Source organism: Pinus tabuliformis, chromosome 6, assembly GCF_031772625.1.
Source record: "Pinus tabuliformis cultivar Carrire ecotype Pingquan chromosome 6, CPIR1, whole genome shotgun sequence".
NCBI classification, from domain to species: domain Eukaryota; kingdom Viridiplantae; phylum Streptophyta; class Pinopsida; order Pinales; family Pinaceae; genus Pinus; species Pinus tabuliformis.
Genome location: NC_142292.1, coordinates 1,011,598,033 through 1,011,620,016, shown reverse-complemented (window position 1 = coordinate 1,011,620,016; position 21,984 = coordinate 1,011,598,033).

Sequence of the window (21,984 nt, the reverse complement as noted above, 5' to 3'; positions counted from 1 at the left end):
CCTGCGGTCCCGCACCCTTTGTTCTTGTTACCTGTGGACCTGCCCACTTTGTCTCTAAAGGAGTGGGTGCGGACCCCTGTGAAAGTCAAAAAGGCGCAAGTTTATTCTTAAAAACTCACTTTGGGTTAATTCTAGATGATTCTAGAAGGAATCTTGACGTGGATGGTTCGCTCCTAGGTGGTTCATGCATCCCAAAAGTGAAGGAGCTAATCCCTTGATGAGAGGAGTTATCTCTTTGAAGGAGGGATTTATCCCTTTGAAGGTGGACCTAGTAACTTCCCTCCATTTCACTATAAATTAAGGCATTGGGCTGGTTGCTAGGGAGGTTAGAAGCTGAACATTTTTTAGGGTAAATGCTGGTGGAATTGAGACTTCCTAGTTAAGCTTGAGAGAGAGATCACATACCTTTTGGCTTCATTGGGAAGAGAGTGAAACTTGTCAAAGTAGAGGAGACTTCTTGATGGACCCTGGGAGGAGCTTGTACAACATCAAAGCACAGGTTGTAAAGTTCTTCTTTGATCTAAATTAATACAATCATATTCATTTTTCTCAACAAATTGTCTTATGTGATTTGTTTCATGAATTCCTTGATCATCATGATAAGTATGCTTTATTATATTGGCTTTTCAGGTGCTATTTAATTTGTGTGCTTGTTTGTGTTTGTAGATTCTCTACAAAGGAGCTCAGTTGGATCAATGGAGCGAGGCTTCCACAAACTTGCATTGGACCCAAGGTAGGCCTAAAACACTTGTTTGCCTTTGATTATAAATTGCATATTTAGAGAAAGATAGAATTTGATTGGTTTGTTTGTCGCTAGATATCATTAGATACTGGGGAGGTCAGTCTTGTCCGCAAGAACGACTCATTCCGTGTGACAAAATGGCGACTCCGCTGGGGACTTGATTTTTGATTTGCTTTACTTTGACTTGAGAACTGTGTTTTTGTTTCTGTTTTTGGCTTGTTGTGTGTGGAATTGGGTAGATTTAGTAGATCTTGGATTATTTTTTGTTTTTCATACTTTTGGGAGAGGACCACATCCTCTGCTTGCAACACAGTGCGAACCTATCCGCACTTTTTCTTTTCACACAGACGGTACCGCACCTGTGTGAACTGCGGGCCTGCGGACCCTGTCAAAATTTTGAAAAAATTAAGATTTTCTCTTTTAGTCAGCTTAGAATTTGTTTAGGTGTTTTTGCCTCTGCCCAGACCTGCATGTGACTTGTCAGGAACTTTTCTTAGGTTAATTCCATTGGCATTAGGGTTTTAGGTGAAATTCCTAGAAGTTTTGGTTGCCAGGCTTGGTTTTCATTTTGATCTTGTAGTAGCTCAGAGCTTAGAAGCCTTAGAAGCCTCAGATCACCTTGGTTTTTACTGGCCTTCTTATGAGTCTGACCATTTGCAAAATCTGCCTTTGTTGAGGAATCCATCTTGTGTTTCTCTTTGCGAAACTTCGAAAAGACTTGTATTAAAAGTTTTAGATTTCATTTTTAGAAAAGAAAACAAAAGTTGGTTGTTTTTTTACTGATTTGTGATTCTGGACAAATTAGTCCTTAGTTTGCTTATAGCTAAGTAAAACATCCTTGAAAAGAAATCTTGGAAGCTTTTACTTCAAATAGTTCTTAGAATTTATAGATCTCAAGATTAGATTTTTCCATAGTTTTGAGTGTTTTATGAAAATAAAAATAAAAAAATCTCTTTTGGAAAAAGTTTGTTTTTGTAGTATTTGAGTGTTTGAAAGAAAAGGGAAATTTTCGTGAGCATAAATAGTTGTCTCGTATTTGAGTGTATTGAAAAAAACAAAAAGCTCTTCTTTTGATTTGTTTGTTAAGGAAAGATTTGTTTTTGCAAGCATTTGCATTCTCAACTCTTTCCTAGCTAGAAATTCATTGAAGGGAAAAGATTGCTTATCATCTTAAGTGCATTTTTAGTGATTTCGAGTCGAGTCTTCACACCATAAGTTTCATCTCCGCACCTTTTGGCTTAAGACAAAAACCAATAAAAATAATGCTTAAAGTAAAATCTATCTAGTAATCTTTTATTTCTAGGGCTCTATTACACCAACATAGCTTAGGCTAGTATCTTGGAGTAGGGAGTAATTAACTCTCCAAGATAGTAGAACAAACAAGTAGTTGTATCTTGCGGTAGGAGATAAAATCCAATTGTTACATCTATGCTCTGGGAAAGCTCCTCTTAAAGGAAAAGCACGAGATCATATCTGAACCAGTGTGGGAATCAATCCTTCCTCATTGGGAACGATAGAAGATATTCACGTATTAAAAACGGTAAACCTCAGATTAACCATTGTCGAGGAGCCTGGGGTCACTTGTTGGTAAACCTTGGATTATGTCAAGGAGCCTTCAAGGGGATTGAGCTTGTTACTCTGCCCTTGCGTGCGTATCGGATCGTAGACTGTTCCCCCAGGTATATTTTGTTTCCGTTGGTAACCCTAATGACCATATTCTATAGGATTCTTTCCTAAGGTGACGGTGGAGGGAAGATCCCACTGTACCTGGAGCAGACGTCGGCTAGACTCACTTGGATTTTCTGGGGGGTTCTCTTCACTCGAGACGGTTTAGTGGAGAAACTTGTGCCAGTCTATTCATTAAGCAGGTTGTCGAGGTAACTGTTCCAACCACCATTTCTGTATTGAACTCTGTGACGTTGGATTTCATCACCAACTAGTGTTTTCGGTTACTGTTTGTGTGTGGTTTGATCTCCTAGATTCTTTAGGCGTGTGATTCAAAATTGTTTGGTTCTTTAGAGGCTTTAGGTGGTTTTCATTGAGATTTTTCTTTGTTTGCGTGTGAAGTAGTTAAAATATTTAATCGTGGCTGAATTACCGAGGAAGTCCCATAGACTTTGGGGCCAACCTCTTGAGTTTTCACCAAGCGAGCCTGAAGAGCTACGAGCCCTTGTAACTCCTAGAGACAGTAGAGTTGGGTCACCTGAAGAAGGAGAATCTTCTTTAGTGGTACATCCTGATTATCAAGCTCTAGTAGTAGATTATAATCCACAATCTGTTTCTGTTTCCGAAATTACTGGTAGTTTTTCATCTACTAGTGATTTAGGTGAGGAACCTGAAATATCTGAACCTGAAACTGAAGTTGCTACTACGCCAACATCGGGATTTGCCTCTCCAACTTCTAGTGGTCCTGGTTCACCCAGGGTAGAAATAATAATTACCCAAAATCTTCCTTCTGGACTTATAGCTATTGAAGAACTTGCTACTCCGGAAGAAGAAGGTATCCCTATCCCTGAAAATCAACCAGTTATAGAACTTAGGGAGCGTGAATCAATCTTTTACAGTCCACCTAGGAGCAACGCTTGGTATCTTTCATTGACCAATTTTTTGGAAAACCCGGGACTAAGTTTTTCACCACCTCACATTTTTTTTCACCCAACACCTAGGGGTTACTATCCTCTGTTAAATATGTCAAGACAGTCGCCCATGTTTTCTCAATCTCCAGAAACCTTTTTATACGGCGGTCCTTCTGTTCCCTCTAGGTATCAGTCACTTACTGGTACTTTTTCGGGAGCATCTCCTCAACCTATTGAACAAGGGTTATTAACTGGAAACAATTGAACTAAGCCGTTGAGTGTAGAGGATATTCTTATGATGTCAGGTACTATTCCTAATCCTCAACCTCAAGGTGGCCAGTTACCGCCTGGGGGGGCAGCCTCAAAGTCCTCAATTATCGCCCGGGGGGCAACCTCAAGGTACCCAATTTCCGCCTGGGGGGCAACCTCAAGGACAGTACATACCTACGGGACAGTACATTCCTCAAGGTCAACCCCAGACTTAATATGTACCTCAAGGTCAACCCCAGTATCAATATGTACCTCAAGGTCAACCCAGTATCAGTACGTGCTTCAAGGTTATCAACCTCAAGGTCAATACCCAACCCAAGGTTTCCAACCACCTTCCGGTCAATCATTTATCCAAGGAGATGGAAATGTACCTTTGAATTATCAACCCTACCCTCAACTCGGTTATGGTCCTCAACATTCTCAACCTGTTATGGGTCCATACCCCGGAATGAACTTAGTGTGGGATCCATCTCAATCTCAATAGATCTTGCAACCGAATGTACAGTTGTCATTTCAAACTAAACAACCCTTGGTTTCTGGTTCACCCCAGCAACCTGTCCAGTCTACTATTCAAACTTCTGCACCTTCTGTAGTTTCTTAGCCTGGGCCTAGTACGCCTCGTACTCCACTTCAAATGACTGTTGCAACTACTGCAACATTTGTTCAATCTACCCCACCTACTTCTGGAGTATCGACAGCTCTGGTTTCTACTGTTCCTGTATCAACTCCTCAGACATCTTTACCTCAGTCTGGATCCACAATTCAGACTTCGGTTCAAATGCCTGTAGGACAACCTGGTCCAAGTAAGGTTGTCACAAGTCAACCTCAATTTACTTATCAACCGTACCAGGGACAATACCAATTCGGTCCTGCTATGCAGCAGCCAGTTTATCAGTATCAACCGTACCTTGGGTATACATATCAGCAACCTCAACAACCCCAGTATGGTCCGGTTAATCTTGGTTTTCCAGGAGGATATAATATCCCAAATGCAATTCCAATTCTTAGTTATCCTGGATATCCTACTCCTGGGGCTGGTCTCATGACCCAGGGTTTCAGGGACCCTAATCGTTAGTTACCGTTCATTGCAACTTTGGACTTGCTTGACTTGTCGCGCCTTACAAACGATTCAATTAACTATCTTCCGTTTTGGCCGCCAATGCCGAATAAGTTGCCTAGTGATATTCCTAAGTTTGAAGGCAAATCAGGAGAGGACCCGTTGAACCATGTGATGACTTATCACCTCTGGTGTGCGTCTAACTCCATTTCAGATGATTCAATCCGTTTAAGGCTTTTCCAGCGCACTCTAATTGGTCTTGCGGCCAAGTGGTACATTGAGTTACCGCGAGCCACTTTTTATAACTTTAGTCAGTTAGCTACTTCGTTTTTAACTCATTTTCAGTTGCCAGTTAGATATGACAATGGCACGGAATTATTAACTTCATTAAAGCAGTCAACGTCCACTTACATTTCATATCACATTCATGAATGGAGACGTCGACGACGTTTAGTGAAAGTTTTTATTCCGGATTAGATCTTAGCTGAATGGTTTGTAAAATCTTTATTGCCGAAGATCACTGAGGATGTAGCTAAGGCAGGAGTCGTTACTGAAGAGCAAGTAATTTCTCAAGCTCAGTACCTTGACTTAGTTTATACGTAGTCAGGTACGTTACACGAGAAAATCCCTGATCTTCCTAAACAAAATCAAATCACTGCAGCTCCTTCAGGGTCTCATGCCGATGATGGTATGATTGGTACGGTTAATACCAAAAGTAAGAAGAAATATTCCAAGAATTATTTTCCTATCATAATTTTACCAGATTCCCCGACAGGAGATTCTTCCGTGGAAATCTCCGCTGATATTCATGTTGTAGAGTCATCTACAGCCAAATCAAAATCTGGCGGTAAGAAGAAAGGGAAGAAGAAAAATAAAAAGATAAAAATTTGAAAGAGAAACCAGAAAAAATGGAATCAACTGATGAGAAACGCAAACCTCGTTATCCTTGTCTCATTTGCGACAAAGAGCATTTTACAAGAGACTGCCCTCATCGTGCAGAGGTTGCGAAAATTGTCAAAGGTTCCCAAACGCCTACTGTTTTGAAGGATCCTTTTCCTAGTCAAGACAGTAAGATGATAGGTTCTTCCTCAAATGCCTCTGAAGAACCCATAATGATGATGTCCCATGTTAGGATTGCAACTCGATCGCATGATTATGGAAGTAAAAGTCCTGTTGATGGTAAAGAAGCAGAATCTTCTCATTCGAATCCATCAACTTCAACTCTCGGTTTCGATCCACTACAGATCGAGAAACCTAACCCAGACTTAGTAATAAAACCGCTCGCCAAGGGTATACTTCGAAAGTCAGCTTTCAATCCACATGCGAGAGCGGCTCGGAACTATAACATTGTTGAAGATTTGGTTATTTCACCTTCAGCAATGTCGGCTTTGGAAGTGCTGCAATCATGCCCAGCACAGCGTAAATTGCTATTGTCGGCTATAGGAGCTGTTGACGTCTAGGACTCGAACCTTATAATTTTTGATCTAGAAAATAGTACACCGCGCTTACCTCATCAAATGGCTTTCCAGATCCCAGTGTTAGTCAAAAACAGACCTTGTTATAGGACTGTGATTGATGAGGGAGCCTCAACGTGTATTATGTCGATACAGTGTTGGAGATCGCTTGTTTCTCCTACGCTAAATCAATCTCTGACGATTCTAAAGGCCTTTGATGGCCGTGGGTTTCAACCTTTTGGCATTCTGAAGGATTTACCTATAGGGTTTGAAGGCAAAACTGTTAATCTAGATGTGGAGGTGGTTGATGCCCCTCTAGATTACAACCTTCTCTTGGGTCGTAGTTGGTCTTACGCTATGACAACTGTTGTTTCATCGGTCTTTCGGCTTATAAAGTTCCCTCATAATGGAAAGATCGTAACTATAGACCAGCTGACTTACTTTTCATCCAACCCAGCCTCTTCTGAAAGTATTCAACATGTCGGCAAAACAACTATCCCGTATAAGGATGTTGGAGTAGGACTAGTTAAAGATTCTGGTTTACTAGGAACTTTTCCTTTTCCTCCTATCAACGCATCGTCTTCTACTGAAACCATTCATATGATTTCGTCAGACACTATTGTTTATGACGATCCTTGGATCGTACCTTCCGAATCTGAGATAGACTCATTTGGTGATGTTATGCCTTTGAGTCCATATGAAATTGCGTATCAGGCTGTGCAGTCGTTTTCCGACCTTTCTTCAACCAAAATTGACTTAATGAATGTGGTCCATGAGGAATCACTTTCAACATCAAACTCGGACTCACGAACATTTTCCGAACTTGTTCACACTGATGAGCAAATTCTTGAAATCCTATGTGTCGATGATTTACCATGGGAATATCTTCATCATAGATCTTCGTTTTTACCTGAGATTGATCGCTTTGAAAATGATTTTTCATCTATTTTTATGACTGAATATGTCAAGGAACCTCAGAATCCAATGAAAAATCCTGATTCAGAGTTAAATTTGGGAAACATTTCTCGAACTATTCCTATTGATATTTTGGTTAAGCCGGGAATTGTTGAAAACATTCATATAGGTGCCTCTTGTACGGAAGATGAAATTCAAACATATAAGGCCCTATTTCAAGAATTTCGCGACGTGTTTGCCTGGTCATATGAGGAAATTCCAGGAATTGACCCAGCAATTGTTGTTCATGAAATCAAAACTTAGCCAGATGCTAAACCCGTCCGACAACGTTTGCGTCAGATCCAGCCGCGAAAAGCTGCTGCTATTAAAGCAAAAGTTGAAAAATTACTCAAAGCAGGTTTCATTTATCCAATTCCATTAACGGATTAGGTATCGAATATTGTTCCTGTTAACAAAAATCAAGGGACAATAAGAATATGTATCGATTATAGGGATATTAATCGAGCCTGTCCAAAAGACAATTACCCAACTCCCGATATCGATCAAATCATTGATGATTGTGCCGACAGTGAAATATTCTCCTTCATGGATGGTTTTTCCGGATGCAATCAAATCAATATTTTACATGCTGATCAACCAAAAACGGCTTTCATTTGTCCATGGGGGACATTTGCTTATTGCAAATTACCTTTTGGTCTCAAGAATGTCGGGGCAACTTTTCAAAGAGCCATGTCTTACACGTTTCATGACATCAAGCACATTGTGCAACCCTATCTCGATGATTTACCTGCTCATTCATTACATCGAGCTGATCATCTCATCCATTTACGAGCAATCTTTATGAGGTGTAGGCATTATCGAATAAGGTTGAATCCACACAAGTGTGTTTTCTCTATAGAAACGGGTCGGTTACTGGGGTTTGTTGTTTCAAAAGTTGGCATTTGCGTCGATCCCTTGAAGGTTGAAGCTATTGTCAAATTGCCTCCTCCTTCGAGTCTTCGCCAACTCCAAAGTTTGCAAGGGAAAGCAAACTTTTTACGTCGATTCATTCCTAACTACGCCGATATCACAAAGGGTTTTACCCGGTTGTTGAAACAGAATGCTCCATTCTTTTGGGATGAGATAGCTGACAAATATTTTGATGCACTAAAACACGCGTTGACCCATGCACTATTATTGCATCCTCCCAACTACAGCCAGGACTACTTCTTATATCTCGCCGCGTCGCATTCCACCATTGGAATGGTGTTAGTTCAGGAAGATGAATTTGGTACTGAACATGTGATATATTACCTTAGTCGCACTTTAAATCCAACTGAGCTAAAATACTAACATGTAGAGAAATTGGCATTGGCAGCTGTTCAAGCTGTCCAACGTTTTCGTCATTACATTTTACTACGTAAAACTACAGTAATTTCTGATTGCAATCCTATGATCTATATTTTGACCAAACAATTGCTAGGGGGCAAGTACTCCAAATGGATTGTGATCCTGCAGGAGTTCGACTTGGAATTTGAAAAGTCTAAGTCGAAGAAATCTTTAGTTTTTGCGGAGTTAATGTGTGACTTCCCGCGTGCTGACACGGAAACTGTGGCGGAGGAGCCCATTGCAGACGAATCCTTGTTTCTAATCAGCACTTTAGATCCATGGTATGGGGATATCATCGTTTATCTCACGACCCAATCCTTTCGGCCAGAAATTTGAAGGTCAGAACGTCGAAAAATACGATTCCAGTCCCAACAATTCAAAATTATTGGAGATACACTTTATCGTCGTGGGGTGGACTCTGTTTTTCGACGTTGTTTAAGTCATGAGGAAGCTAAAAGGGTTCTAAATGACTTTCACTCTGGAGCGTGTGGCGGTCATATGTCTGGGTTTGCCCCAGCCTAAAAGATATTGCGCGCTGGCTATTTCTTGCCGTCTTTGTTTAAAGATTGTATTAACGCGGTCCGAAAATGCCACAACTGCCAAATTTTTTATCGAAAGATGCGCGCTCCACCTGCTCCTCTCCACCCTATAATTTCCATCGGTCCTTTTGCGAAATGGGGTATCGATTTTATTACATGTAACCCTCACTCGGCGGGGGGGCATGCGTATATCATCCTTGCGGTAGATTATTTTACCAAGTGCGCTGAGGTGATGCCTACATTTGAGGCAGACGGAAAAATGCTGCGATTTTCGTGTTCAATCATATAATTGCTAGGTTTGGTGTTCCACAAGTGATTATCATTGATCATGGGTGTCATTTTCGAAACATTATGATGACTGAACTTACAGACCAACTTGGCTTGCGTCACGATAGTTCAACTCCATATTATCCACAGGCTAATGGTCTGGTTGAAGCCATAAACAAATTTCTAGTCATCATGATCTGACGAATCATTGGGATTCATAGGTCGAATTGGCATAACATGCTATTTTCAGTGCTTTGGGTGTATCGAACCTCAGTAAAAACGTCAACCGGGTTCACTCCTTTCCAACTAGTTTATGGTCTAGAAGCTGTGTTACCCATTGAATGCGAAATCCCGTCATTGCAAATGGCCATCGAATTACTTCCAGCCACTTCCGAAGAGGAAAAACGTTTGTTATACTTGGCTCAGCTAGATGAGAATTGACGTGATGCTGCATTAGCGATCGAAACTCATGCCAAACGTATTAAAGCTCAGTATGATCGAAATGTTACCCCTCGAAATTTTTCGGAAGGAGACCTAGTCTTATTGTACAATCAAGCAAATGATAAATTAGGTGCTGGGAAATTCGTACCTATGTGGCATGGTCCTTATGTTGTTAAGCGAAAGCTAGCAAAAGGGGCCTATGAATTGGTAGACTTTGACGGGGTCTCTTTAGGTAAACCCAGAAATGGTCTTTATCTGAAGAGGTATTATGCTTAAATCTGGGTGTGGGGATTTTTAGTTAGGGTTAGTTTTCTTTCTAGCTGGTGTGTTTTAGTTTAAAAAGTGTGCTTAGCTTAGAGAGTGTTTTTCGTCATTATTCCTACTTATCTTGGTTTTACTCTTGATATTGCAGATGTCGACGCCTCTCCAAACATACATTGGTTTTGCTGATGGTGCTTGTCGTAATACACGGAACATTTCTTCCGCAGCTTGGGTTATCTATTCGCCCTCTGACGAGTTGGTATCTATGCATGGGGTAAGCCTCAGTCAAACAACAAACAACATTGCAGAGTATAGTGCAGTGATTGAGTTATTATCTGAATCTATTTCATTTGGGATTCGGAGTTTGATAGTGAGGTTAGATTCTGAACTCGTAGTATTACAGCTTAATAGAGTATATGCCATTAGAAATCCAGTGTTATTGAGATTATTTTTGAGAGTTCGTCTCTTGGAATGTGAATTTGACTATATTGAATATCAGCATATTCCAAGATATTTAAATACATTAGCAGATGCAATTACTTCTCGAATGTTAAGTAGACATTTGCAACAATCATAAAAGTAAATTTAAAAACATTCCATAACATGTTTTACAAGATAAGCCGGTAATAGTGATATAGTATAATATAGGAGTGTGTCAAAATATACATCGTCTTCGATCATAGGTTGAAAAACACCTTATGATTGGCAAAAATGATAGTACAAAAAACAAAAAATGTCATATGTGCCTACAACATGCGATCATCCTATCACTGGTGATGATCTCGATAAGAAACCACTGTACGGGCCACCCTGTAAAGGAACCTCCTGAAAGGTCCTAGGACCCGAATCACATAGTGTTGTAGCCTAAGAGGAATGTCATCTATGCTGGTATCCAGAATGTCTGCTGTCAATCGCTCTAGATGACTCTCCAATTTGGCCAAGGTCTCTGTTGATTCGTCCTATGGGACTGGTGCTGCTGCAACTGGTTGTTTCCTCTCATAGGGCCGGAGAGCGGCTGGTCACCGTGGACCTACATCTGCATTTGAAACTTTTACTGTCAATTTTGGGACGAGATAAAAATAAAAAATAATAAATTACAAAATGTTGAAAATGATTTTACTTGAGTCATCCCATTACTCTCCTAGTGGAAGAGCCATGTCTGGGTCACCACGAAAATCTACCCCAGCGTAAGGAAATTCCTAAATAGAAAAAGCTTGGTTCTCCAACCAATGGAAATACTCAGGAGTGAATCGAACGACTTCTGTCCCCTCCTCAGGATGACGGGCCATAACTGCAACCCATCACATCAGTTTGGGCTCTCGGGGAAGTCCAACTCCAACAGTGAGGTGCTGTGGGACCAACATTGGAACCCTCTCCAGACCAAAGCTCACAACTAAAGCACCATATCCAAAGGTCTTCAGTTGTCCGTTCTTTGCTCTAGTCAGTTGGCCTTTTATATTAGCCAACACAGCATCGCACCAGTTGAAGATGGTGCCTCGAAAGCAGTCTACTGCCATCCGCATCTAGGATCCAGTGGCTACATGTAGTGTTGCGCTCTCGCAGAGCCTGGTAACAGTAAATGCAATTACCTTGAGTTCAGGAAGGGATATGGTTTTGATATCTATCCCTTTGTCTCTAGTCTAGTTGTTACAAAACTCTAGCTAGAGGTTATCGACAGACTGGCCACCTGGCCTAGTCCCGAATAGAGTCAAGTGTTCACCTCTCTTAGGCAAACCAGTCAAAAAGTAAATGTTTGTCGGTTCCATTTCGAGCTGGTGACCACCAATGAAGAAGCACTGGTCCTGTATGGTCCACCTATCTACCAACTACTACAAAAAGTCCACCTGGTCCCTCATGCCAGGTATGGCCCAGAATTTGTATAAGTCGCATGCCTTCAATGCATCAATCGACGGTTGATTTATCGCGGCGAGATCTACATCCTCATGCTCCGGTTTTCGCCAATCAAGCATGATGTATACTCTACATTCAACAAAAAGGCGAATTAGAATATCTAAAAGAAAAGTTTTTGGGTGAATTTTGAGAAATTTAGGTTTAAAAACCCTTGTTGCGGGGACCGCATCCTCTCTATTAGAGACAGTGCGTGGGTCCGCAGGTTACTTGTGCTATGCTTGCGGACCCCCGCACACGGGTTTCTAACCTAAAAATCCATTAAAAAATGAAATTAAAGCCTAAAAACAAATTTGAAATGAATGAAATTAAAGAGTAGGATGACGTAGATTACTTGGAGGAGACGGCGTTCGATGCCAACGGACAGATTTTCCGCAATTTTCACAGGAAGTTTCTGACCAAAAGCTCTATTTTATCACCCAGAACTCAAATGGTAAAAATGAATTTACAAAAACCCTTTTTATAAGTTTTTTGAATAAATGAGTTTTTAATTTGTTTATGTTTCACTTTAAAAAAGGTAACTTTTGCAGCATTTTTATCTATTTTAAATAGGTATGAGTAATGTTTGAGTTTTTGTTCAAGATAACGGATTTTTCAGGCAAAATCGATCATTTTCCTCGAAAAACATTAGTCACCTTTAAGCTCTTTTCTGACTCCTAAAACATGAAAAGATCGTCGAGTTTTTCTTTTTAAACTTGTTAAAACGGAACTAAAAAGACGGTCCACTTACAACCCTTTTCTGACTGTAAAAACATGAAAAGATTGCCGGATTTTTGTAATTTCAAATTCGATATTGTTTATAAAACGACGTGTCATTGATCGCTTTTTTACTTTTTCGGATCAGGGGCACTAATTATGAAAAGTACTCCTTGGTTGTAATGATCAAGCGGTTCTCTCAAGTATTATTTTATACTTTTTCGGGCTTGGGAGACACAAATTTACGAAAAAGGACAACCATGGAGTCTTCTTAAGTTTTTTCAGACTCTAAAATTGAAAAACACCGAGTTTCTCCTATACTAGACTCGTTAAAATTTAACAGTAAAGGACCTGTTCAATTACAAATAAGAACGGACCACTCCTTCTTAGGGTTCGAATTTAAACTAAGTTGGACTCATCCGAATGATGAGCTTATAATCAAGCAAATGTTATCCTCCTCAAGCTTGTCAAAAATAAAGAGGTACTTGCCAAAAATGGTGGGGGAAAAGAGAGAAAAATGAGCCTGTATACTTTGTAACCACTCTTGAACACGACACTTTTACTCACTTGGGTTGGGAAATCCTTTTCCTAACAGTTGATCAAACCATATTGAAAGTCTTCAGCTAGTTTCTGGGTATTAACTTTGGGTCAATTGTTACCAAACCATCTGCTGTGTCGTTATGTGTTCAAGAGGTCAGTGCAAATAAGCCATTCATTTGCAAAATATCTGTCATCCATCTTGACCATCCCTAAGTCAGTCCTTGCAACTAAATTTCTTCAAACTTGATCTATGATTTTGTGTTGTGGGCTTGCCTACGACGGATCGCTTTCTATCGACTTCAGCTCATTACCTAGAAATATGATCTAGAAATCGTCAGTACCTTGGGATCTGCATGCTTCAATGGCAGGTTTCTTGCCTTCGACGATAGGTTGCATCATTGACCTTCGATCAAAGGATTCCGTGACATGTTCGACATCAACACATCTATTCACATTTCATGGATTGTACTGAGTACTTTGAGAACCATTGACATTACTGGTGGTTTCTCTCACACTTGTTAACAGTTTACATCATTGACTGGTAATCAAGTGGTTTCTACCATGTTCGACTTCGACACATTCATTCACATGGTTAGAATCGTACTATTTCGGGAAGTAGAAATCAAGACCCTGGATCTAGTTTCCACCATCCAGGTTGCGAGGAATTTTGTATTCATTATACAGTGGACTATTCATAAACAGATGGCTGCGTCCATACTGTGTCTACATGTGTCTATACTTGTAATGTAGTACAAGATCATTCCTATATCAGAGCAGTAGTTAGTTTTCTAGTCAGTTTTGATCTGAGTATGGGAACGCCTACCTCAGCGATGATATGATCTCATATACATATTTTGCATTGAATGTTTTTACAGGTTCCAACCAATCTCTCCACAAGATGATCCTCGAAATGATAAAGTAATTCACTCTTCCTAGATGATAAATGAAATCCTCATCTACTACAGACTTCACACTTTAGGGGGCAATCTGTTACACAAAATATTGTCGCCATGACTATTTGCAATCAGTATGGGTCTATCATCACTCATACTGTCCTCCTAAGCAAGTCTCAAACCTCAGCTCTTCATGTCAAGATTTGAAAATGAGAGAAAGACTTTAAAAATCAATAAAGCTCTGGTTCTGCACTTTCTCTCACTGTTGCCTGCAGTCCCACACCCTTTGTTTGTGGTACTTGCGGACCTGCCCACTCTGTCTCTAAAGGAGTGGGTGCGGACCCCTGTGAAAGTCAAAAAGGCACAAGTTTATTCTTAAAAACTCACTTTGGGTTAATTCTAGATGATTCTAGAAGGAATCTTGACGTGGATGGTTCGCTCCTAGGTGGTTCATGCATCCTAAAAGTGAAGAAGCTAATCCCTTGATGAGAGGAGCTATCCCTTTGAAGGAGGGCTTTATCCCTTTGAAGGTGGACCTAGTAACTTCCCTCCATTGCACTCTAAATTAAGGCATTGGGTTGGTTGCTAGGGAGGTTAGAAGCTGAACATTTTTTTAGGGTAAATGCTAGTGGAATTGAGATTTCCTAGTTAAGCTTGAGAGGAGAGATCACATACCTTTTGGCTTCATTGGGGAAGAGAGTGAAACTTGTCAAAATAGAGGAGACTTCTTGATGGACCCTGGGAGGAGCTTGTACAGCATCAAGACACAGGTTGTAAAGTTCTTCTTTGATCTAAATTAATACAATCAGATTCATTTTTCTCAACAAATTGTCTTATGTGATTTGTTTCATGAATTCCTTGATCATCATGATAAGTATGCTTTATTATATTGGCTTTTCAGGTGCTATTTAATTTGTGTGCTTGTTTGTGTTTGCAGATTCTCTACAAAGGAGCTCTTTTGGATCAACGGAGCGAGGCTTCCACAAACTTGCATTGGACCCAAGGTAGGCCTAAAACACTTGTTTGCCTTTGTTTATAAATTGCATATTTAGAGAAAGATAGAATTTGATTGGTTTGTTTGTCGCTAGATATCATTAGATACTAGGGAGGTCGGTCTTGTCCGCAAGAACGATTCATTCCGTGTGACAGGGGTGACGATCCACCCACAACACATCAACATAGAAGAGTCGTCAGGGTCAACTTCCATCTCAAGCAAGCAAGACATCAAATAGATCAAGGGTTCACCTTTCTCTTGGATGGCTAGATGCACGTGCATGGTACCAATGGACTACTCTTTTGAGTAGATCTTATTATTTGTGTTCTTCTTATGTTTTGGAGACGAAACATGTTTAAGGGGTGTGGAATGTAGTATATTTAGGGGGGATAGTATGGGGTCCAAAGGGAGGTATCGAAGAGAATAATGTACTAATGGGATGGGCCATAGTAATAAATAAAGTGGTTAACTCGTATCATGTAAGAGACCACAAGTAGTTAGCAATAATGTGATGGGCCCATTGTATTAGATATATGGTATTGAGAGAACCATGATAATGACTCATGATATTATATGTATGAATCATATATAGAGGCTAGAGACTCCCCATTGCGAAATGTGAAGGATTATTGTATTGGAAAGTATATGGCTTGTGGAAGTTCTCCTTCCTTAAGTAGTGATTGCATGGTGTTACCCTACCTCAAGGGTTTTATATTAATAAAGATCTGAAGTTTATCTATTTCTATCTTGTTATTTCTGGGTATATTTGTTTTATCATATATTTTCTAGGTCATATCTATTACAAGTGGTATCGGAACACTTTTTTGGGAAAACAAAGAGCTGTTCTTTTTGTTTGCAGAAAATTTTTTTGGTGATGAGTTTGCAGATTAGATCTGTAACTTCTGGTGAAAATTTTGAAGAAACAAATTGCAGATTTGGATTCTTTGCGGAAAAAAATACCCAATTTCAAAAAAAAATAGGCCCAATCAGATTCTGAATGAGGGAGATATCGTTGATTTAAAAATTAGTTGTGTTGTAGAAAATTTTTAATGAAAATTAGTGGACGGTGAATCTCTAGTTAATTTTTATTGTTTTTGTGGGTAATTTTAAGAAACAAATTGCAGATCTAAGATTGTCTTGAAAAATTATCCAATTTCAAAAAAACATCGGTCGAATTAGAGTCTGATTGAGGGAGATATCGCTAATTTAAAATCAACGCTTTTTTAAGAATTTTTTGTGACAGTAGAACAGTTGCAGCGCGAATCTAAAATTTCAGTGCCTAGATCAGGATTTATATCACATGGGAAGATGCAAAATGGTCATTCCATTTATGAAAAAGGGTCATAATAAGGATTTTGAGCAATATTGATTGAGCTATGGCCATTTAAATTTTTCGCCAAGTAAGTGATTTTTTCAAAACCCTCTTCATGGCTTCTAGCAATAAATATTTTACAGGAAAAGATAATGGCCCTGCTATTAAAGAATTAATAGAAAGACAACTCATTATAGACAACAAGTTGGAAAACTTTCATAGTGGGTCAGTTTAAAGAGGAGGCGGCCACATGGTGGGAATCACTTAACAAAACGAAATGGTTAAACCTATTCGATGAAGAATTTGAAAATTTATTGTTAGACAAATGGTCTTATGCTAGAAAACAAGATAATGAGAAACATGTGGGGTTATTTTCTAACGGTATCTCCTTATTACATGTTCATGGATGTATTCAGAAGGAGAAGATCATTGTGTCTATAAATATTAGTTGCAAGAAAAATCTTATAAATGTTAATTTGGAAAAAAAATTTCAAGTTCCAACAAACCACATAAAAAACACAGGTTGATAATGTGGATCTTCAAGTTTATAAAGATTTGAATATTTCTATGGAAAAGTATGTATTGCATTCTGATTTTTATTCTTCAGATATGGCTAATGTAGATGTTGTTTTGGGATACCCTTGGATGGATTCAGTTGGTACTATCAATATTAATGTGCAGAAGAAATTCCTGAAGCTCAGGTATGAAAAAAAAAAATTTACATTACATGATATTTCCATCAATAAACAAGTAGAGTCCAAGGAGGTTGAAGTAGTAGATGTTCTAGGGTTTGACACATCATATGAGGAATTTGTAGTTGAAGTAATAGTAGAAGATAAGAAACAACAACAAGCACCACAACATGTACCAGATACCAATCAGGCTCAATTAGATGGTGAATTAAAGCAAGATACACCATTGGTTAAAACTTCAGCATATCACCACCCACATCACCCAGCAAGAAAACAACCTACAAGATGGCAACAAATCGGCCACAAGGACAACAACCCCCACATGACAAATAGAGAGGGGCGATGATCCACCCACAACACATCAACACAGAAGAGCCGCCAAGGTCAACTCAAATCTCAAGCAAGTGAGGCACCAGCTAGATCGAGGGTTCATCTTTCTCTTGGATGGATAGATGCACGTGCATGGTATTAGTGGACTACTCTTTTGAGTAGATCTTATTATTTGTGTTCTTCTTATGTTTCAGGGACGAAACATGTTTAAGGGAGGTAGAATGTAGTATACCTAGGGTGGATAGTATGGGGTACAAAGGGAAGTACCTAAGGGAATAATATAATAATGGGACGGGCCATAGTAATAAATAACGTGGTTAACCCGTATGATGTAAAGGACCACAAGTAATTAGAAATAATGTGATGACCTCATTGTATTATATATGTGTAAGAGAACCATGGTAATGAACTGTGGTATTGTATGTATGAATCCTATATAGAGGCTAGAGACTCCCCATTGAGAGATGTGAAGGATTATTGTATTGGCAAGCATATGGTTTGTGGAATGTTATCCTTCCTTAAGGAGTGATTGTATGGTGTTACCCTACCTCAAGGGTTTGATATTAATAAAGATATGAAGTTTATCTATTTCTATCTTGTTATTTTTAGTATATTTGTTTTATCATATATTTCTTAGGTTAGATCTATTACAAATGGTATTGGAGCACTTTATTGGGCGAACAGAGATATATTGTTTTTATTTTTTGCAGGGAAATTTTTGGGCGGTGAGTTTGAAAATCAAATATGTAACTTCTAGTAAAAATTTTGAAGAAAAAAAATTGCAGATCTGGATTCTTTGAGAAAATACCCAATTTCAAAAAAAAATCGACCGAATTGGAGTCCGGATGAGGAAAATATCGTTGATATAAAAATTAGCTATGTTGCAGAAATGTTTTGACGAAAATTCGTGGACGATGGATCTCCAGTTAATTTTTAGGATTTTTTTGGGGAATTTTTAGAAACAAATTGCAGATCTGAGATCCTCTTGAAAAATTACCCAATTTCAAAAAAAACAATCGGTCAAATCAGATTCTATATGAAGGAGATATCGCTGATTTAAAATCATCTCTTTTTTCAGAATTCTTTGTGACGACGGAACAATTGTAGCGTGAATCTGAAATTTCAATGCTTAGATTGAGATTTCTATCACATGAGAAGATGCAGAATGGTAGTTCCATTTCCGAAAATAAGTCATAATAAGGATACTGAGCAATATTGACCGAACTGTGTCCATTTTAATTTTCGCCAAGTAAGTGATTTTTCCTAAACCCTCTTCATGGCTTCTAGCAAGAAATATTTTACAGGAAAAGATGATGGCCCTTCTATTGAAGAATTAATAGAAAGACATAACTCGCTATGGATGACAAGTTGGAAAACTTTCATAGTGGGTCAGTTTAAAGAGGAGGCGGCCACATGGTGGGAATCACTTAATAGAACGGAGTGGTTAAACCTGCCCGATGAAAAATTTGAAAAATTATTGTTAGACAAATGGTCTCATGCTAGAAAACAAAATAATGAGAAACATGTGGGGTTATTTTCTATTGGTATCTCCTTATTACAAGTTCATGTATGTATTTAAAAGGAGAAGATCATTGTGTCTATAAATCCTAGTTGCAAGCAAAATCTTATAAGTGTTTATTTGGCAAAAAAATTGCAAGTTCCAGAGAACTACATGAAAAACACAGGTTGATAATGCAGATGTTCAAGTTTATAAAGATTTGAATATTTCTATGGATAAATATGTATTGCATTCTGATTTTTATTCTTCAGATATGGCTAATGTGGATGTTGTTTTGGGATACCCTTGGATGGAATTAGTTGGTACAATCAATATTAATGTGCAGAGGAAATTCCTAAAGCTCTGGTATAAAAAGAAGAAAATTACATCACAGGATATTTCCATCAATAACCAAGTAGAGGCCAAGGAGGCTGAAGCAATAGATGTTCCAAGGTTTGACACATCATATGAGGAATCTGTGGTTGAAGTAATACTGGAAGATAAGAAACAACTGCAGGCGCCACAACATGTACCAGATACCAATCAGGCTCAATTAGGTGGTGAATTAAAGCAAGATACACAATTGGTTAAAACTTCAGCATATCACCACCCACATCACCCAGCAAGAAAACAACCTACAAGATGGCAACGAATCATCTACAAGGACAACAACCCCTCATGACAGATAGAGAGGGGCGACGATCCACCCACAACACATAACCACAGAAGAGTTGCAACGGTCAACTTCCATTTCAAGCGAGCGAGGCACCAGCTAGAACGAGGGCTCACCTTTCTCTTGGATAGTTAGATGCACGTGCATGGTACCAGTGGACTACTCTTTTGAGTAGATCTTATTATTTGTGTTCTTCTTATGTTTCGAAGATGAAACACATTTAAGGGGAGTGGAATGTAGTATACCTAGGGGGAATAGTATGAGGTATAGAGAGAGGTACCCAAGAGAATAATGTAATAATGGAATGGGCCACAGTAATAAATAAAGTGGTTAACCCATATCATGTAAGAGACCACAAGTAGTTAGCAATAATGTGATAAGCCCATTGTATTAGATATATGGTATTGAGAGAATCATGGTAATGACCCATGGTATTTTACGTATGAATCTTATATAGAGGCTAGAGACTCCCCATTGAGAGATGTCAAGGAATATTCTATGGACAAGCATATAGTTTGTGGAAAGTTCTCCTTCCTTAAGGAGTGATTATATGGTGTTACCCTACCTCAAGGGTTTGATAATAATAAAGATCTAAAGTTTATCTATTTCTATCTTGTTATTTATGGGTATATTTGTTTTATCATATATTTTCCAGGTTAGATCTATTATATATAAATGTATAATACTGCAAATATATGAAAATAGAAATATTGCTGGAACTTGCAATTTTTTTTGCCAAATTAACATTTATAATATTTTGCTTGCAACTAGAATTTATAGACACGGTAATCTCTCCTTCTGAATACATCCATGAACCTGTAATAAGGAGATACCAGTAGAAAATAACCCCACATGTTTCTCATTATTTTGTTTTATAGCATGAGACCATTTGTCTAACAATAATTTTTCAAATTCTTCATCGGGCAGGTTTAACCACTTCGTTCTGTGAAGTGATTCCTACCATGTGGTCGTCTCCTCTTGAAACTGATCCACTATGAAAGTTTTCCAACTTGTCGTCCATAATGGCTTATGTCTTTCTATTAATTCTTCAATAGTAGAGCCATTATCTTTTCCTATAAAAAATTTCTTGCTAAAAGCCATGAAGAGGGTTTTGAAAAAATCACTTACTTGGCAAAAATTAAAATGGTCATAGTTCGGTCAATATTGCTCAGAATCCTTATTACAACTTGTTTTCGGAAATGGAACTACCATTATGCATCTTTCCATGTGATAGAAATCTCGATCTGGGCATTGGAATTCCAGATTCGTGTTGCAACTATTCTGCCGTCACAAAAATTCTAAAAAAAAAAAAACTGATTTTAAATCAGCGATATCTCTCTCATCCAGACTTTGATTCGACTGATTTTTTTTTTAATTGGGTAATTTTTTAAGAGGATCTCAGATTTGAAATTTGTTTCTCACAATTCCCCACAAAAACGATAAAAATTAACTGAAGATCTGCCATCTACGAATATCTAATACCTTAGTTAATAAATAAAGTGGTTAACCTGCATCATGTAAGGGACCACAAATAGTGATGTGATGAGTCCATTGTATTAGATATACGGTATTGAGATAACCATGGTAATGAACTATCTGACCTATGGCTTGTGGAGTGTTCTCCTTCTTTAAGGAGTGATTGTATGGTGTTACCCTACCTCAAGGGATTTGATATTAATAAAGATCTGAAGTTCGTCTATTTCTCTCTTGTTATTTCTGGGTATATTTGTATTATTATATATTTCTAAGTCAGTTATATTACAAGAATGTAGTATATTTAGGGGGGTATTATGGGGTACAGAGGGAGGTACCCAAGGGAATAATGTAATAATGGGATGAGTCATAGTTAATAAATAAAGTGGTTAACCTGCATCATATAAGGGACCACAAGTAGTAATGTGATGAGCCCATGGTATTATATATATGGTATTGAGAGAACCATGGTAATGACCTATCTGGCAATGTAGTCTACCTAGGGGGATAGTATGGGGTACATAGCGAGGTACCTAAGGGAATAATGTAATAATGGGATGGGCCATAGTTAATTGGTAAGCCCATGGTATTAGATATATGGTATTGAGAGAACCATGGTAATGACCCATGGTATTGTATGTATGAGGCCTATATAGAGGCTGGAGACTCCCCATTGAAATAGGTCTAGGAATATTGTGTGAATAAGCATATGGCTTGTGGAGTGTTTTCCTTCCTTAATGAGTGATTGTATGGTGTTACCCTACCTCAAGAATTTTGATATGAATAAAATCTGAAGTTCATCTATTTTTCTCTTTTTATTTCTGGTTATATTTATATTCTTATATATTTATGGGTCAGTTATATTACAAGTGGTATTACAACACTTTCTTGGGCAATGAGGAAATATTTTTATTTTTATTTTTGTAGGAATTTTTTGGGGCGACGAGTTTGCAGATCAGATCAGAAACTTCTGGTGCACAATTTTCAGAAGTAAATTGTAGATCTGGATTCTTTGCTAAAAAATATCCAAATTCAAAAAACAATCGGCCGAATTGGAGTCTAAATGAGGGAGATATCGCTGATTT